Source organism: Lipotes vexillifer, unplaced genomic scaffold, assembly GCF_000442215.2.
Source record: "Lipotes vexillifer unplaced genomic scaffold, Lipotes_vexillifer_v1.1 scaffold957, whole genome shotgun sequence".
NCBI classification, from domain to species: Eukaryota; Metazoa; Chordata; class Mammalia; order Artiodactyla; family Lipotidae; genus Lipotes; species Lipotes vexillifer.
In genome coordinates this window covers 846114-862360 of record NW_006791360.1, presented here as the reverse complement: position 1 = coordinate 862360, position 16247 = coordinate 846114, and the positions used below count along the sequence as shown (strand labels likewise).

Sequence of the window (16247 nt, the reverse complement as noted above, 5' to 3'; positions counted from 1 at the left end):
CATGGGCTCTAGGCACGCGAGCTTCAGTAGTTGTGACTCGTGGGCTCAGTAGTTGTGGTTCATGGGCTCTAGATTGCAGGCTCAGTAGTCGTGGCAAATGGGCTTAGTTGCTCCGCGGCATGTGGGATCTTCCCGGACCAGAGATTGAACCTGTGTCCCCCTGCATTGGCAGGCGGATCCTTAACTACTGTGCCACCAGGGAAGTCCCCACATATTTTTCTAACACCTATTTATGTTTTCAGATTTGTGCTACACAGACTTTTTCCTTAAAGAGATTCTTTGAAATCTGTTCAAGTTGGGGAGGGGATATGTGAACAGGGGAAACCTAGAGACACAAATGTGGTTGGCTCTTGAATTGGAAGAATCAACATTGTGAAATGACTATACTATCCAAAGCACTCTGCAGATTCAGTGCAATCCCTGTCAAACTACCAATGGCATTTTACACAGAGCTAGAACAAAAAATGTTACAATTTGTACGGAAACATAAAAGACCCCGAATAGCCAAAGCAATCTTGAGAAAGAAAAACGGAGCTGGAGGAATCAGGCTCCCTGACTTCAGACTATACTACAAATCTACAGTAATCAAGACAGTATGGTACTGGCACAAAAACAGAAATATAGATCAAAGGAACAGGATAGAAAACCCAGAGATAAACCCACGCACATATGGTCACCTTATCTTTGATAAAGGAGGCAAAAATATACTGCGGAGAAAAGACAGCCTCTTCAGTAAGTGGTGCTGGGAAAACTGGACAGCTACATGTAAAAGAATGAAATTAGAACACTGCCTCACACCATACACAAATGTGGTTGGCGAAATATCATTTAATCTCATAGGTTCTCAGAATTAAAGAGAAGACTTAGGGATCACTTAGTTGCTAGACTAGGAAACTGGGTCTCTTGTGTTTACTGTTCAGGAGGAATATCTCCAGTGTTCTATGTTTCCACTTACATAGAGTTTCACTCTCTGGAACTCTGGTGAGAAGATGGAGATAGAAGAATGGATGATATAGTACCATTGCATGGTTTTAGGCATGTTTTTTTAACCAAGCAGCTATAGAGTAGTTGCTTAATGGATCTGTGTCAAGCTGGAGGGCTATCAGACTCACTGAAAGATATTTTTTATTCAAATTCTTTTTTTTTTTAATTCAAATTCTTAACTTTTTTGGTTACATGATAGATACTACTTTCAAAATTTGAAAGTACCAGAAACACCCTTCCTCTCTTCTGTACAGGCAACCAAAGCCATCAGTTTCTCATATGCCCTTCAGCGAGATTTTGCTTTTTCCAGTATATACATGTGTATGTATTCTACTCTTCCACACACTGTTTATGTAAATATCATATTCCCTTCTTTTAAATTACATAAATAATTAGTAGAGGTTGGAATTATGGATGGAAAGGGAAACTGATGTATATTGTACCATGAATGATAGCTAGCCTTGACCTACAGAGATAATATGCATAGCTCTTTAGTTGATGTGTATAAGGTATTCTAAGACCAGTTATTACTTCCTTCATCCATTTCTGTACTCAGTAGACTTGATTCAGTTTTGCTTCTGCATTTCTGTCACTAGGTATATGTGAAAAAATTCTGTACTTTTTTCTTTTTTCTATATAAGCACTTAATCCTTTCACTTCATTTTAAAAAAATTTTTATTTTACTTTTTGGCTGCACCATGCAGCATGCGGGATGTTAGTTCCCTGACCAGGATGGAACCTGTGCCCCCTGCAGTGGCATCTCAAGAGTCTGTTAAGTGCTGGACTGCCAGGGAAATCCCCTCACTTCATTTCTTTATTTTTTAAATTTATTTTTCAATTTGAAAGCAGTCACTGTTTATTAACTGACCAGATTACAAAAATAATCATGGTAGATACCTTAGTTCATCCTTCTTATAAGTCTGTTGATAGCAGTCCAGTCACTGTTTATTAACTGACCAGATTACAAAAATAATCATGGTAGATACCTTAGTTCATCCTTCTTATAAGTCTGTTGATCTGGTCTTCCCTGTTGCCAGCATCTCCACCTTCTACAAAATGGGTAGTCTTTTTCTTCATTCCACCTCGTGGAGAAGACAATTTGAAGGCCCACAGGAAGTTGTTTGCTTCTTTGAAACGTTTTCCAGCAGTATAGATCTCATGAATCAGATCCTCCATGCAGATAATGCTGTATTTGCCAAGAGATCGAGCAATCAACACGTTATCCGTCCGGGCAGTTTGCTTCTTGTTGATTTTGCCATAACCACGCTTGTAGATCAATTCATTTACTGACTTCAGGTTTGGGTACCTCCATGCAATGTATTCCACAATTCTCAGCATGTTAATTGAAGCCTTGTTGAGCTTCACAAAGGTGCCGTTGAAAATCTGACGGAGGCGAAGAAGCTGCAACACCTTTCGAACCTTTGGGCTCATACCATTGATACCTCTGATCCTGATGACAAATGCCAATTTGGGTTCCGCGGGTACGTAGAAGTTGCCAGCTTTTCTTGCCATCCTAGCCATTCGAATTTCAGTTCTGTACATCTGCCAGTATTCCTTGTGATAGTGCTTAGCTTTTTCATAGATAAGCTTCTCCTTGCCTTTCGAAGCATCTTCTGGGCAAATTTCTTTCTCAGGCGCTTGATCTTAAGCTCTGCAAAATTCTTTCTCTTTTTCTTAAGGGTTTCTGGCACAGCAGGAACCTTCTTTTTCTTCTCCTCAGCACCTTCCATGGTTCCAGCCGGGAAAGAGCCATTTCTTTATTTTTGTTATATATTTAGTAAGCAGTTACTGGCTACTATCTGTGGAGTCTGCTGCTGTTTCCTCCCCCCGCCATTTTTTTTGGCAGCAGCTTTATTGATATGTAATTTGCGTATAATACAGTTCATCCATTTTAATTGTACATTTCAATTTTTTTTTGTATATTCAGAGTTGTGCAAACCTACCAAAATCAGTTTTAGAAAAATGTTATCACCTCAAAAAGGAACCTTTTAGCTGTCATTTTCAATCCCATCCTTGCTCCCAGCCCTATGCAATGAATAATTTATGTCTGTATAGATTTGCCTATTCTGGATATGTCATATAAATGGAATCATAATATGAGGTCATTGTGAATGGCTTCTTTATCATGTTTTCAAGGTTCATCCATACTGTGGTATCAGTACTTCCTTTTAATTGATGAATAATTGTTTCCTTTTTCAATTTCACTAATAAATGTGTTTTGCTGTGTATTAGGGCTGTTAATCAGGAGTATCCATGCCCTAGGTTTTCCTTCTGTGTATCACCTAGTTGTTAACATTTTGCTGTGTATTGATAAATCTCTAATAGTATTGGCAAAGAGAGGGAAAAGAGTGTGCTGTTTGTTAATATCATTGGCAAGCGTTTCATTTTAAAAGGAGTGTGAAACTTGGGAATTACTCTTGGATTTAATTTTTCATGTTTTTTCCCACAACCCCTAGTATTTGTTTTATTTTTCTCGGAGAAGGATTTATTACTTGCACAAGTAAGGAGAACACTGGGGGTCTTTTCCAAAGCAGTGTCTCTTTTATTATTTATTATTTAATAAATTTATTTATTATTTATTTGAGCTAATAAATACTGTCTATAATATCTCCACTTGAACTTAAATTAAGGTGGAAGGTAGTCAGATGTAGAATTATAGTGTTGGAAAAGAGACAGTTTCATATCTGGAGCACTCTTATTGTGAAACCCAGTACAGACTAGTCTCCTGTAAAGAGTTTCACAGAACACCTTGAGTTGCCTTAATTTAATCTCAGGTATTTTGTGGTGTCCCCCCCCCCCCCCCCCCCTTGACCGGGAGCCGGTCGAGCACGCCTCGGACGTCTGCACAGGCCGCTGTGCCCCTAGCCTCCTGCTCTCGGACTGCAGCTGCCTTGGCATCCAGCTCCTGCAGCTGCTCCAGGAACCGGGGCTCTGTGCCCCCCCGCATGGCTTGTGGGATCTTAGTTTCCCGACCAGGGATTGAACCTGCGCCCTCAGCAGTGAAAGCTGGAAGTCCTAACCATTGGGCCGCCAGGGAATTCCCAATATTTTAAATAATGATTTCTGAGTTAATCTATCAGGCATCAAAGAACATTTAACATATGTTGTTTTTTATAAAGAGATTGGTTCCTGAAGTGTTTTGTTTTTGTGTTTTTTTTTTTTTGGCTCTGATGGGCTTTTTCATGAATAGACAGGAGGTTTTTTTCCCCCCACATAAGTATTTTAAGATCTTTTTCAAGAACATGAGAAGTATCTCTTTAGCCAGATGATGTCTCTGTTGAATTTTCAGGAGATGGAACTGGTGTGGTAAGAACTCATGAGTAGGCTTAGTTGTCTTGATGCATCACTGCTCAAAAGTGTGATCCCAGTGCCCATTGCTATGCCCACTGTTATAGCCTTCAGAAATCAAAAGTTAATAATAAGAAAATATGGGTTTGTATTTTGTCTTCATTTTTCTATTAGTTCTTTTTATTGTATTTTAGGAAAGTACTGGATTGCTTCAATTGTGGGGGAACCCCACTAGTTCATTACTACTGACAGTTTGAAAAGCACAAGGAACTGTCAAATGTCTAGGCTCCAGCTTTCAGGGAGCCTCTGGTTATGTGGATTTAGGTTTTCAGGATTTTATTTTATTTTATTTTTTTCAGGATTTTATTTTATTTTTTGCGGTACGCAGGCCTCTCACTGTTGTGGCCTCTCCCGTTGCAGAGCACAGGCTCTGGACGCGCAGGCTCAGCAGCCATGGCTCACGGGCCCAGCCGCTCTGTGGCATATGGGATCTTCCCAGACCAGGGCACGAACTCGTGTCCGCTACGTTGGCAGGCGGACTCTCAACCACTGCGCCACCAGGGAAGCCCAGGATTTTTTTTTAGTTGAAATTTTAACTGAGATAATTGTAGATTCATATGCAGTTGTAAGAAGTAATAGAGGTCTTTCTATACTTGACCAGGTTTCCCCCAGTGTTGACATTTGTAGAACTATAGTATAGTATCGTAACCAGAATATTGACATTTATACAATCTACTAACATTATTCAGATTTCTCCAGTTTTACTCGTACGTGTGTGTAATAAGTTCTACACAATTTTATCACCTGTGTAGGTGTTTGTGTGCACCACCACAGTCGAGGAACCTAACAGCTCCAACGCCATAAGGATCCTTTGTGTTGCATGTTTATAACCACATGTACCTCTATCACCCACCCTGCCCACCTCCATTCCCCACTGTGGTTCTTTATGTAAATGAAATCATTCAGTATGTAACCTTTTGAGATTGGCTTTTTTCACCTGGCATAATTCCCTGAAGATTCATCCAAATGTTGCATGTATTAGTAGTTTGTTCCTTTTTATTGCTGAGTAGAAGTCCATGATATGGATGAACCACAGTTTGTTTAACCATTCACCTGTTGAAAGATTTGGATTGTCTCCAGTTTTTGGCTGTTACAAATAAAGCGAGTATGAACATTTGTTTTTTGTGCGAACATAAGTTTTCATTTCTTTGGGATAAATGCCCAAGTGCAGTTGCTGAATTGTATCATAAATGCATGTTTAGCTTTTTATAAGAAACCGCCACAGTCCCTTTTATCATACAAGAACTAACTGAGAAGCCTTCTCTAAACAGATGCTAGCTGCAATATATAAACAAATCCTAGCTGAGCTGCTGTTCTGGTTGAAGTAAGCTTAGAGTTCCACCTGCTTGATCACCACCCAGGGACTGTGCCAGCCTTGTCTGCTCTCTTCACCCAGGCTGGAACGCAGAGCTGGACAGGTGAAGTCACTTTAAAGAATTAAAAAAAAAATTCAGAAGTGATTTTAGGCTTGTTACTGGCAGAACTGGTATTGGAACTCAGGTTTCTTTCTTTTTTTTTTAAGTTTTATTTTTATTATTTTTAAAATACGTATTTATTTATTTTGGCTGCACCGCATTTTAGTTGCCGCATGCGGTATCTTTAGTTGCAGCGTGCATGTGAGATTTAGTTCCCTGATGAGGGATTGTACTCGGGCCCCCTGCATTGGGAGAGTGGAGTCTTACCTACTAGGCCACCAGGGAAGTCCCTGGAACTCAGGATTCTTGATACCTAGTTTTTGTTGTCTTTATAAATCAGTTATACTTTCATATGTATGGTTTGAAGGATCAAATAGTCCTCCAAGGTTTGTTATAAACAATAGCATTGGGCGTCCCTGGTGGTGCTGTGGTTGAGAATCTGCCTGCTAATGCAGGGGACACGAGTTCGAGCCCTGGTCTGGGAAGATCCCACATGCCACGGAACAACTAGGCCCGTGAGCTACAACTACTGAGCCTGTGCGTCTGGAGCCTATGCTCCGCAACAAGAGAGGCTGCGATAGTGAGAGCCCGCGATGAAGAGTGGCCCCCGCTTGCCACAGCTAGAGAAAGCCCTTGCACAGAAACGAAGACCCAACACAGCCAAAAATAAACAAACAAACAAACAAACAAAAAAATAGCATTTTTTGAGGGTCTATACAGTATCCAAACAGTGTTTGAAAGTAATGATACAGTCCCGTCCAGTTGGTTTAAAACTTGTGTCTAAATTGTCATCAATGGCACATTGCAAGCAACAACATTAATAAAAGTATAACTGCAGAAAAGACAAACAAAAACAAACAAAAAATAGCATTCGGCTGCTCCACTCCCATCTAAAGTAATTGTACCAGGGCATTTACCATTAACATATATATATTATTTGGTACTGAATTATGTTCCTTTTATTTCTACTTTATAATACTTAGAACTGTTCCTAACCTATACATGTTTAAAATTATGTTTAATTTGCATTATTTGTAGATTATGGTTCAGAATGATAAAGGGATATTATGAAATAATTTTTATTTTAAAAAAAGGGAGCACTGGGTCTGACGTGACTGCGAACCCGAGGATAGGTGGGATGTGGTGGTGTGCAGCACAGGGGAAAACTTTGGTGGCAGGGAGCCTGGCATCTTGGAGAAACGGAAAAGGAGGCCATATATAGCTTGAGAGGAGAGGGAAAGGGAGAGATGTGTAGAATAAGGGATATATAGGGTGAGTTCAAGAGGGAGGTAGAGTCTGTGTTGGACCTTGTAGGAAGAAGCTTGGAGATTTGTTTGACTAGAACAAAAGCTGGGGTGTTGTGAGGTATGGAGTTGTTTGACCAAGCGAAATTATATCTGAAATGGACTTTAAAGATCATGTAATTTAACCATCCCATTTTACAAATAAGAAAATGAAAGTTAAGGGAAACTTCCCAAGGTAAAACAATTAGCAGATGAGCGGGAGCTTGAACTTGATGGTGTTAGTTCATTAGTTTGGGAGCATTTCAGGTTTTGAGCAAGAGAATTCCAAGATGGAGGAGATGGCTGGATGGCTGTGTGCAGGCTGGAGGTAGTGGGGAACGGTCATCTGCAAAGTCAGGCCCATGATTTTATCCTCTGGTTAAACAGAATCACTAAGTACGAGATCGTTCTTGACTTATGCTCAGTTATTTAATAGTTTTGTGTGTTAGTGTGCTTGTCTCCCCTTCTAGATAGTATGCCCTCTACTTTTACTTCCCATACATGCTGGCTCAATAATTTATTTTTAAGTAATGAGTTTTACACTTATGTTCCCCCAGCATCAGGATATAAATTGGGCCACCAGCTTACTAGAATCTTCATTTCATCTTCCTGCATTGACTTTTTACCTAGTTATATATTTTAGTTTAATAGAATAAATGGTTACCTGCAAAGATTAGTTCATGTTCTCTATAGCAAAGCTCTTCTCTAGCAACCGTACTTTAAAATAATACTGAAAATCAGGAAATAGGAACTCTGTGGTTGAGATCTTGTTCAGAAGATTTTTTTTTGCGTTTCGCAGGCCTCTCACTGTTGTGGCCTCTCCTGTTGCAGAGCACAGGCTCAGCAGCCATGGCTCATGAGCCCAGCCGCTCCGCGGCATGTGGGATCTTCCCGGACCGGGGCACGAACCTGTGTCCCCTGCATCGGCAGGCAGACTCCCAACCACTGCACCACCAGGGAAGCCCCAGAAGATTATTTTAAAAAAATTATTTATTTGGCTGCACCGCATGGCTTGTGGGATCATAGTTCCCCGACCAGGGATTGAACCCGGGCCGCTGGCAGTGAAAGCTTGGAGTCCTAACCCCTGGACCGCCAGGGAATTCCCCAGAAGATTATTTTTAAAAAAGAGTTTAGGGCTTCCCTGGTGGCGCAGTGGTTGAGAATCTGCCTGCTAATGCAGGGGACACGGGTTCGAGCCCTGGTCTGGGAAGGTCCCACATGCCGCGGAGCAACTAGGCCCGTGAGCCACAACTACTGAGCCTGCGCGTCTGGAGCCTGTGCTCCACAACAAGAGAGGCCGCGACAGTGAGAGGCCCGCGCACGGCGATGAAGAGTGGCCCCTGCTTGCCACAACTAGAGAAAGTTCTTGCACAGAAACGAAGACCCAACACAGCCAAAAAAAAAAAATAATAAAATAAAATAAATAAAAGATTACTATTAAAAAAAAAGAGTTTATGTGTACTTAATTCTCTGTATTATTAGCCATGTTTTGGTCCTACACTGGTGGCATTATGTGCTTACCCAGGTTAGGTGAATAGGCTCTCAAGAATCCCTGGTACTATTTCGTGACTCAGAGTAAATGCAGGCCCATTGTTACTAAGCAAGTAAATAATAGTCTCAAAGGAGACAACCACCTTCCGGCCTTTAACTTTTATTTGTTTTTTAATTAAAATTTTATTTATTTATTTTTTATTTTCGTCTGCGTTGGGTCTTTGTTGCTGTGCGTGGACTTTCTCTAGTTGCGGTGAGCAGGGGCTACTCTTCGTTGCAGTGTGTGGGCTTCTCATTGCGGTGCCTTCTCTTGTTGCAGAGCATGGGTTCTAGGCACGCAGCCTTCAGTAATTGTGGCAGGTGGGCTCAGTAGTTGTGGCTTACAGGCTCTAGAGTGTAGGCTCTGTAGTTGTGGTGCATGGGCTTAGTTGCCCTGTGGCACATGGGATCTTCCCGGATCAGGGATCGAACCCATGTCCCCTGCATTGGCAGGCCGATTCTTGATCACTGTGCCACCAGGGAAGTCCCTATTTTTTTAATTTAAAAAAAAAAAAAAATTCTTTTGAAGTATAGTCAATATACAATATTATGTTATAGGTGTACAATATAGTGATTCATAATTTTTAAAGATTATATTCCATTTATAGTTATTATAAAATATTGGCCATATTCCCTTGTTGTACAGTGTATCCTTGTAGCTTATTTTATACATGGTAGTTTGTACCTTTTAATCCCCTACCCCTATCTTGCCCCTCCCTACTTCCATCTCCCCACTAGTTTGTTCTCTATATCTGAGTCTGTTTCTTTTTCATTACATTCATTAGTTTGTTGTATTTTTTAGATTCCACTTATAGGTGATATCATATAATATTTGTCTTTCTCTGTCTGACTTATTTCACTTAACATAATGCCCTCCAAGTCCACCCATGTTGTTGCAAATAGCAAGATTTCATTCTCTTTCATGGCTGAATAGTATTCCATTGTGTGTGTTAGGTTGCTTCCATATCTTGCCAATTGTAAATAATGCTGCTATGAACATTGGGTGTGTGTATCTTTTCAAATTAATGTTTTTGTTTTTGTTCTGATATATACCCAGGATTGGAATTTCTGGATTGTGTGGTAGTTCTATTTCTATTTAACTATTTTATTTAGATACATATTTATTTTTAATAGTTGATACATGCATATCATATAAAATTTAAAACAAATACAGTGAAATGTAAGTCTTCTGCCTCTCCTCATTCTCAGGAGGAAATCACTCTTTTAAGTTTTTGTGTGTTGTTCCTTAGATAACCTATGCCTTTATGAATATACACACGTGTAACCCCCACCCTCACAAATGGTAGAGTGGCATACTCATTGTTCTTTGTGTCTTTTCTTATTACTTAAAAAGATATTTGTTATTATGGATCTGTTATGGATATCTGTTATTATGGAACCACCACTAAAATACTTAGCACAGTGCCTGGCATATAGTAGGCACTTGATAATGTTTGACCTAAACTGAAGAAAGCCTTGGGCCTTAGGAACATTGAACCTAGAGAAATGCTAATCTTTCCACCCTTTCCCCCACCGCCTAATTTTCATTCCCTGAGGCAATCGTTTTTTCCTCGGTTTATATAAACAAATATATATATATATATATATATATATATACATACACACACACACACACACACACACACATATTTATATATCTCCCCTCTTTAAAAGTAAAACAATAGCATACTCTAAACATTGTTATGTACATTGTAGTCATCCCAAAAAGGAATGAAGTTCAATTCTATGGGAACTTACCCAAATGAAATTGTAAGCATTGTGAGGTTTTTGTGTAAGACTCTTGCTGGAGCGTGGATAGGTGTGATTGGTGAGTCTACCATCTACCAGTTACAGTGAGATTGTAACAGCATTTTTTCCTGCACAACAAAGAAGCTTCGTAAATAAAATTTTAACATTTTGAAAAAAAATGGTAGGCACCATTTAATTTTTTTTAAATTTTGAGATAACTGTAGATTCACATGTTGTTGTAAGAAATAATATGGAAGAATCCTGGTTACCTTTTACTCATATTTCCCCAGTGGTAACATCTTGCATAACTATAGAAAAAATCAAAGCCAGGAAATTGACTTTGATACAATCCATCCACCTTATTCAAAACTCACCAGTTTTACATGTACTTATTTATGTGTGTATTTAGTTCTGTGCATTTTCATCACGTGTATAGATTTGTGCGATCACCACCACAGTCAAGATACAACAGTTATATCACAAGCCTCTCCCATGCTACTTTCATCCCTCCCACCCTTTTTAACCTCTGGCAACCAATAATCTGTTCTCCATCTCTATGATTTTGTCATTTTTAAGAATACTATGTAAGGAATTCCCTGGCGGTCCAGTGGTTAGGACCCGGCACTTTCACCGACAGGGGCCCAGGTTCGATCTCGCTGTTTGTGGAAGTAAGATGCTGTAAGCCGAGTGGAGTGGCCAAAAAAAAAAAAAAAAAAGAATGCTATGTAAATTCTCTAGTATGTGACCTTTGAGATCCGCTTTTTTTCATTCAGCATAATGCCCTGAAGATCCACCCAAGTTATTGCGTAGCCATATTATAGTTATCAAATTTAGGAAATATAACATTGATAAAATATTATTATCTATAATCCATATTCCAGTTATACCAGTTGTATTAATTATACTCTACACTATTGCCACCATTGCCCAGTCCAGTATCACATTATGAGTATGATTGTCAGGTCTCTGTAATTTTCTTTAACATGGAACAATTCCTTTTTTTTTTGTCTGTAATAACTTTGATATATTTGGAAAATACAGATCAGTTTATGTTGTAGAATGTCCCTTTTTTGGGTTTGTTGTTCTTCATGGTTAGATCCAGATTATTCATTTTTGTCAGAACCATGGAAATGATATTGTATATCACTTAGCATATGCATGATGGCAGTTCATTCCATTGTTGGTCATTTTAACTTTGATTACTTGATTAAAGTGATGTCAGCCTGATTTCTCCATTTAAAGTTATTTTTGCTTTTGTCATTGATAAGTATTTTCGTGGGAGGATACTTTGAGTCCAAGTAAAGACCCTGTTTCTCATCAAACTTTCACCAGTGTTAGCATCCCTTGAGGGTTTTTTTGTACCTGAATTATTATTATCGTGGTTGCAAAACGGTGATAAACTTTTAAAGGCCAGCAAAAAGACAAAGCTGACTTCCACTTGAGCATCCAGTTGACAAAGTAGAAAAAACAATTCTTTCTTATATATATGTTAATAATATAAAAGCAAGCCTAAAAGGGCAAGGGGTAAATTGTATAGAAAAGGATAATAAATTTAGACCCTCCCCAAGAGTATAATTTTTAAGAGAAAAATGTTACAGTAAGGGGTAATTCTTTTATATTTTAATTTTTAAACTTTATTTATTTACTTTTGGCTGCGTTGGATCTTCGTTGCTGCATGCAGGCTTTCCCTAGTTGCGGCAGGTGGGGGCTACTCTTCGTTGCAGTGCGTGGGCTTCCCATTGTGATGGCTTTTCTTGTTGCAGAGCATGGGCTCTAGGTGCGTGGGCTTCAGTAGTTGTAGCATGCGGGCTTCAGTAGTTGTGGCTCGTGGCCTCTAGAGCGCAGGCTCAGTAGTTGTGGCGCATGGGCTTACCTGCTCCACAGCATGTGGGATCTTCCTGGACCAGGGCTCGAACCCGTGTCCCCTGCATTGCCAGGCGGATTCTTAACCACTGCACCACCAGGGAAGCCCAAGGGGTAATTCTTGAGAAGTTAAGATTGGATCGTGAATTACGGAATGATGAAAGCATGTTTGAGAATCTGAAGGCAGAGGTAGTTTAAAAAATTTTTTTTAGGACAATGTTAGGTTTACAGAAAAATTACAAATATTGTCCAGAGTTCCCATATACTCTGTATCCAGTTTCTCTTATTATCAACATTACTGTGGTACATTTGTTACATTTAACAAACCAGTGTTGATAAATTGTTATTAACTGAAGTCCATATTTTATTCAGATTTCTTTGGTTTTTACCTAATGTCTTTTTTCTGTTTTCGCATTTCGTCCAGTATACCACATTGCATTGAGTTGCTGTATTTCCTTAAAGGTCCTCTTAGCTGACAGTTTCTCAGACGTTCTTTATTTTTGAAGACCTTGACAGTTCTGAGGAACAGGTGTTTTTGCACAGTATCCTTCAATTGGATCTCTCTTGATGATTTTTTAAAAATGATTAGACTGTAGTTATGACTTTTGGGGAGGAAGACTACAGAGATAAAGTGCATTTTCATCACATACTATCAACATGACTTACATTGTTGATGTTGAGGGTGATCACCTGGCTGATATGGTGTTTGTCAGGTTTCTCCATTGTAAAGTTATTGTTTTCTTCCCCTTTTCATCTTATGCTCTTTGAATGAAAGGAACTATGGGCAGCCCACACTTAAGGAGAGGGGAGTTATGTGCTACATAAATTACTTGAAATTCTTCTGCATGGGATATACGTCTCCTTCCCAACTCCCATTTATTTGTTTGTTTAGTCATTTATATTAGTGTGGACTTGTGGATTTTTATACTTTAAGTTATAATTCAATACTACTTAATTCTGTTGTTCAAAATGTTACAGCTTGGCCACTGGGAACTTTTTCAGTTGGCTTCTGTTTCCTTTTGACGTTGTTGTTGTTGTTTTAGCACTTTCTTACTTTCTTGTACAACAAGATGTTCAGGGCTTATCTTATTTCCTTCTTCACTCCTAGGATCAGTCATTTCTCCAAGGGGCCCTGGTTCCTTTCATTGGAGGATGGTATTTAGAAACTAAGATCTGAGCACTGTGTGCTTATTACTACTAGGGTATCGTTGCTTCAAGGCCTTCTTGGCTGACAGAGCAAGGAAATATGTGAATATCTGAACCTGTGAATATATAATTTCTATGGATATTTCTTTTATTGTGTTTATTAGTTTTTAATTTTGTTTTTTGGTTTGTTTTTTCTTTTTGCGGTACGCGGGCCTCTCACTGTTGTGGCCTCTCCTGTTGCGGAGCACAGGCCCCGGACGCGCAGGCTCAGCGGCCATGGCTCTCAGGCCCAGCTGCTCCGCGGCACGTGGGATCTTCCCGGACCGGGGCGTGAACCCGTGTCCCCTGCATCGGCAGGCAGACTCTTAACCACTGCGCCACCAGGGAAGCCCGAAGCCCAGTTTTTAATTTTTAATTTTTTTGCCATGCTGCGTGGCATGCGGGGTCTTAGTTCCTCAATCAGGGATCAAACCCATGCCCCCTGCAGTGGAAGTGTGGAATCTTAACCACTTGACCACCAGGGAAGTCCCTTGTTTTTAAAATTTTTAGTTATTTAAAATTTTAAATAAATATTTTTAACCATCTCATTCCATGTTAAACTAAACATGAGTTTCTACTAATGTTCCCAACTCTAAATCATCCCAGCTTCTTGTTGCTTAACTGTGCCACTGCACTGGTAAGTAACCTGGCTTTTGGTTTTCTTAACAGTGTCTTTTACAGAACAGAAGTTTTTAATTTTAATTAGTCCAACTTACCATTCCCCCCCCAATGGATCGTACTTTGTTTTTCTTTTTCTCCTTTTTAAAAATTTTTTGGCCATGCCATGCAGCACGTGGGATCCTAGTTCCCCAACCTGGGATCGAACCCGTGCCCCCTGCATTGGAAGCACGGAGTTCTAACCACTGTACCGCCAAGGAAGTCCCTGGATCCTGCTTTTGATGTTGGCTGGAAAACTCATAGTGAAACCCAAGGTCACGTAGATTTTCTCCTGGAAGTTTCATAGTTTTGCATTTTACATCAGAAATAGCTTTTTGAGCTTCTTTTAAGTGAGAGATTTTTAGTAGTTGAATAAGTAATATATTTTGGCTTTTTTTTCTCCCTTTAATTTTTTGGATGGGATATAGATGTCAGTCTTAAGTTTCATGGTTAGAAATGGTGAAGTGAAATTTTAGAACTTCTTTAGAGGTGAATAAAAAGTTCTAATAATTTCAGAATTGAATTATCATATGTCATATGGAGAAAATGAATCCATCTTGTCCCAGCCGTTACTCTGATTGAGGGTACAAGACATATAGAGTAAAAATCAACATTAAGAGACAACATATAGGGCCTTCTTGGTGGCGCAGTGATTAGGAATCCTCCTGCTAATGCAGGGGACACGGGTTCGATCTCTGGTCCAGGAAGATCCTACATGCCGTGGAGCAACTAAGCCCGTGGCCACAGCTACTGAGCCTGCACTCTGGAGCCCATGAGCCACAACCACTGAGCCCACGCACCACAACTACTGAAGCGTGCATGCCTAGAGCCCGTGCTCCACAAGAGAAGCCACCGCAATGAGAAGCCCACACACTGCAACGAAGAGTAGCCCCCGCTTGCTGCATCGCCACAACTAGGGAAAGCCCACTCGCAGCAATGAAGACCCAACGCGGCCAAAAATAAATAAATTAATTTATTAAAAAAAAAAAAGAGAGAGACAACATATAGGGTAATGTTGTGTTTTTAAAAACCCTAAAATTCTGAGGAGACCAAGGTCAGTGTGAGCTAGACTAGTAAGGGAAGGCATCCTGGAAGCCAGACTTGAATTTGGTCTTGAAGGACTTGGCAATAAAACTTTCTTAATTGAGGGGTGGGACAAAATATAGATTGTAGGCAGTAAGGGAGCTAATGGGGAAAGACAGATGGAGATGATCTTGGCTGATGAGGAAAGGAGAAAAAGGATGGAAAGAAAGCAAGGAGACACATGTGAGGTCTGTGTTTTTGCATTCAGAGGTGAAAGATCCGATTGGTAGAGGGGATTGAAAATGCCCTTTCCTGTACTTGGCAGGAATCAGATGCCTCAAGTACAGGAATTAGATGCCTCAAGATGCTGGATTTTGTGGGCTTTTAAACAAATTTATTGTTTTTGAACAAGTAGTACACTCCTATGATTCAAAATTCAAAAGGAAACAAAGAATGTACAGTGAAGTCTCCTTTCTGCCTGTCTCCCAGCTACCCAATTTGCATTCCTTGAAGCAACCAGTGATTACAAATGCATTTTTTCCTAAATGCTGTATAAGCAAATATATTTGTACTTATATATCCCCCTTCCTTTTCTTTTAAAGAAACAAAAACATAGCATTCTCTGAACATTGTTCTGCACATTGCTTCCTCCCCCACTCTTAATGTACCTCTACTTAATGTAATGTGTCAACTCATTCATTCCTGGGGTGTCTCTTTCTGCTGAGCGTGTATAGTTATCATGTGGCTGAATGAATGAAACAATGTTAGTCCTCTGAATGTTTCTTTTCAAGTCTGAAAATCACTGAAGATTTTATAAACAAACCACTGATGTGCTTATAATTGTGTGTTAACATATCTATCTCTTAGTCTATATAGAAACTGTTGCCCTGCTGATTGAATTAAGGAAATCCTCATTCTTTTTGTAAGGGGAAGAATCCTTTTGAAATGGGAAATGGACTTCCTAATGCTGATTTTAATACTTGCTGAGTTTTATTTTTTTTGTTGTTTTTTTTTGTGGTATGCGGGCCTCTCACTGTTGTGGCCCCTCCCGTTGCGGAGCACAGGCTCCGGATGCGCAGACTCAGCAGCCATAGCTCATGGGCCTACCCACTCCGCGGCATGTGGGATCCTCTGGGACCGGGGCACGAACCCGTGTCTCCTGCATTGGCAGGCGGACTCTCAACAACTACGCCACCAGGGAAGCCCCTCT

General features: G+C 39.9%; 1 pseudogene across 1 annotated transcript; it reads right to left on the bottom strand.

Moving 5' to 3' along the window:
• Positions 1 to 1932: 1932 nt before the first annotated feature.
• LOC103089026 (60S ribosomal protein L7 pseudogene) lies at positions 1933 to 2723 on the bottom strand (annotated as a pseudogene). Its single transcript, XR_457089.1, has one exon. The product of XR_457089.1 is annotated as a 60S ribosomal protein L7 pseudogene (transcript).
• Between the last annotated feature and the right edge of the window lie 13524 nt (positions 2724 to 16247).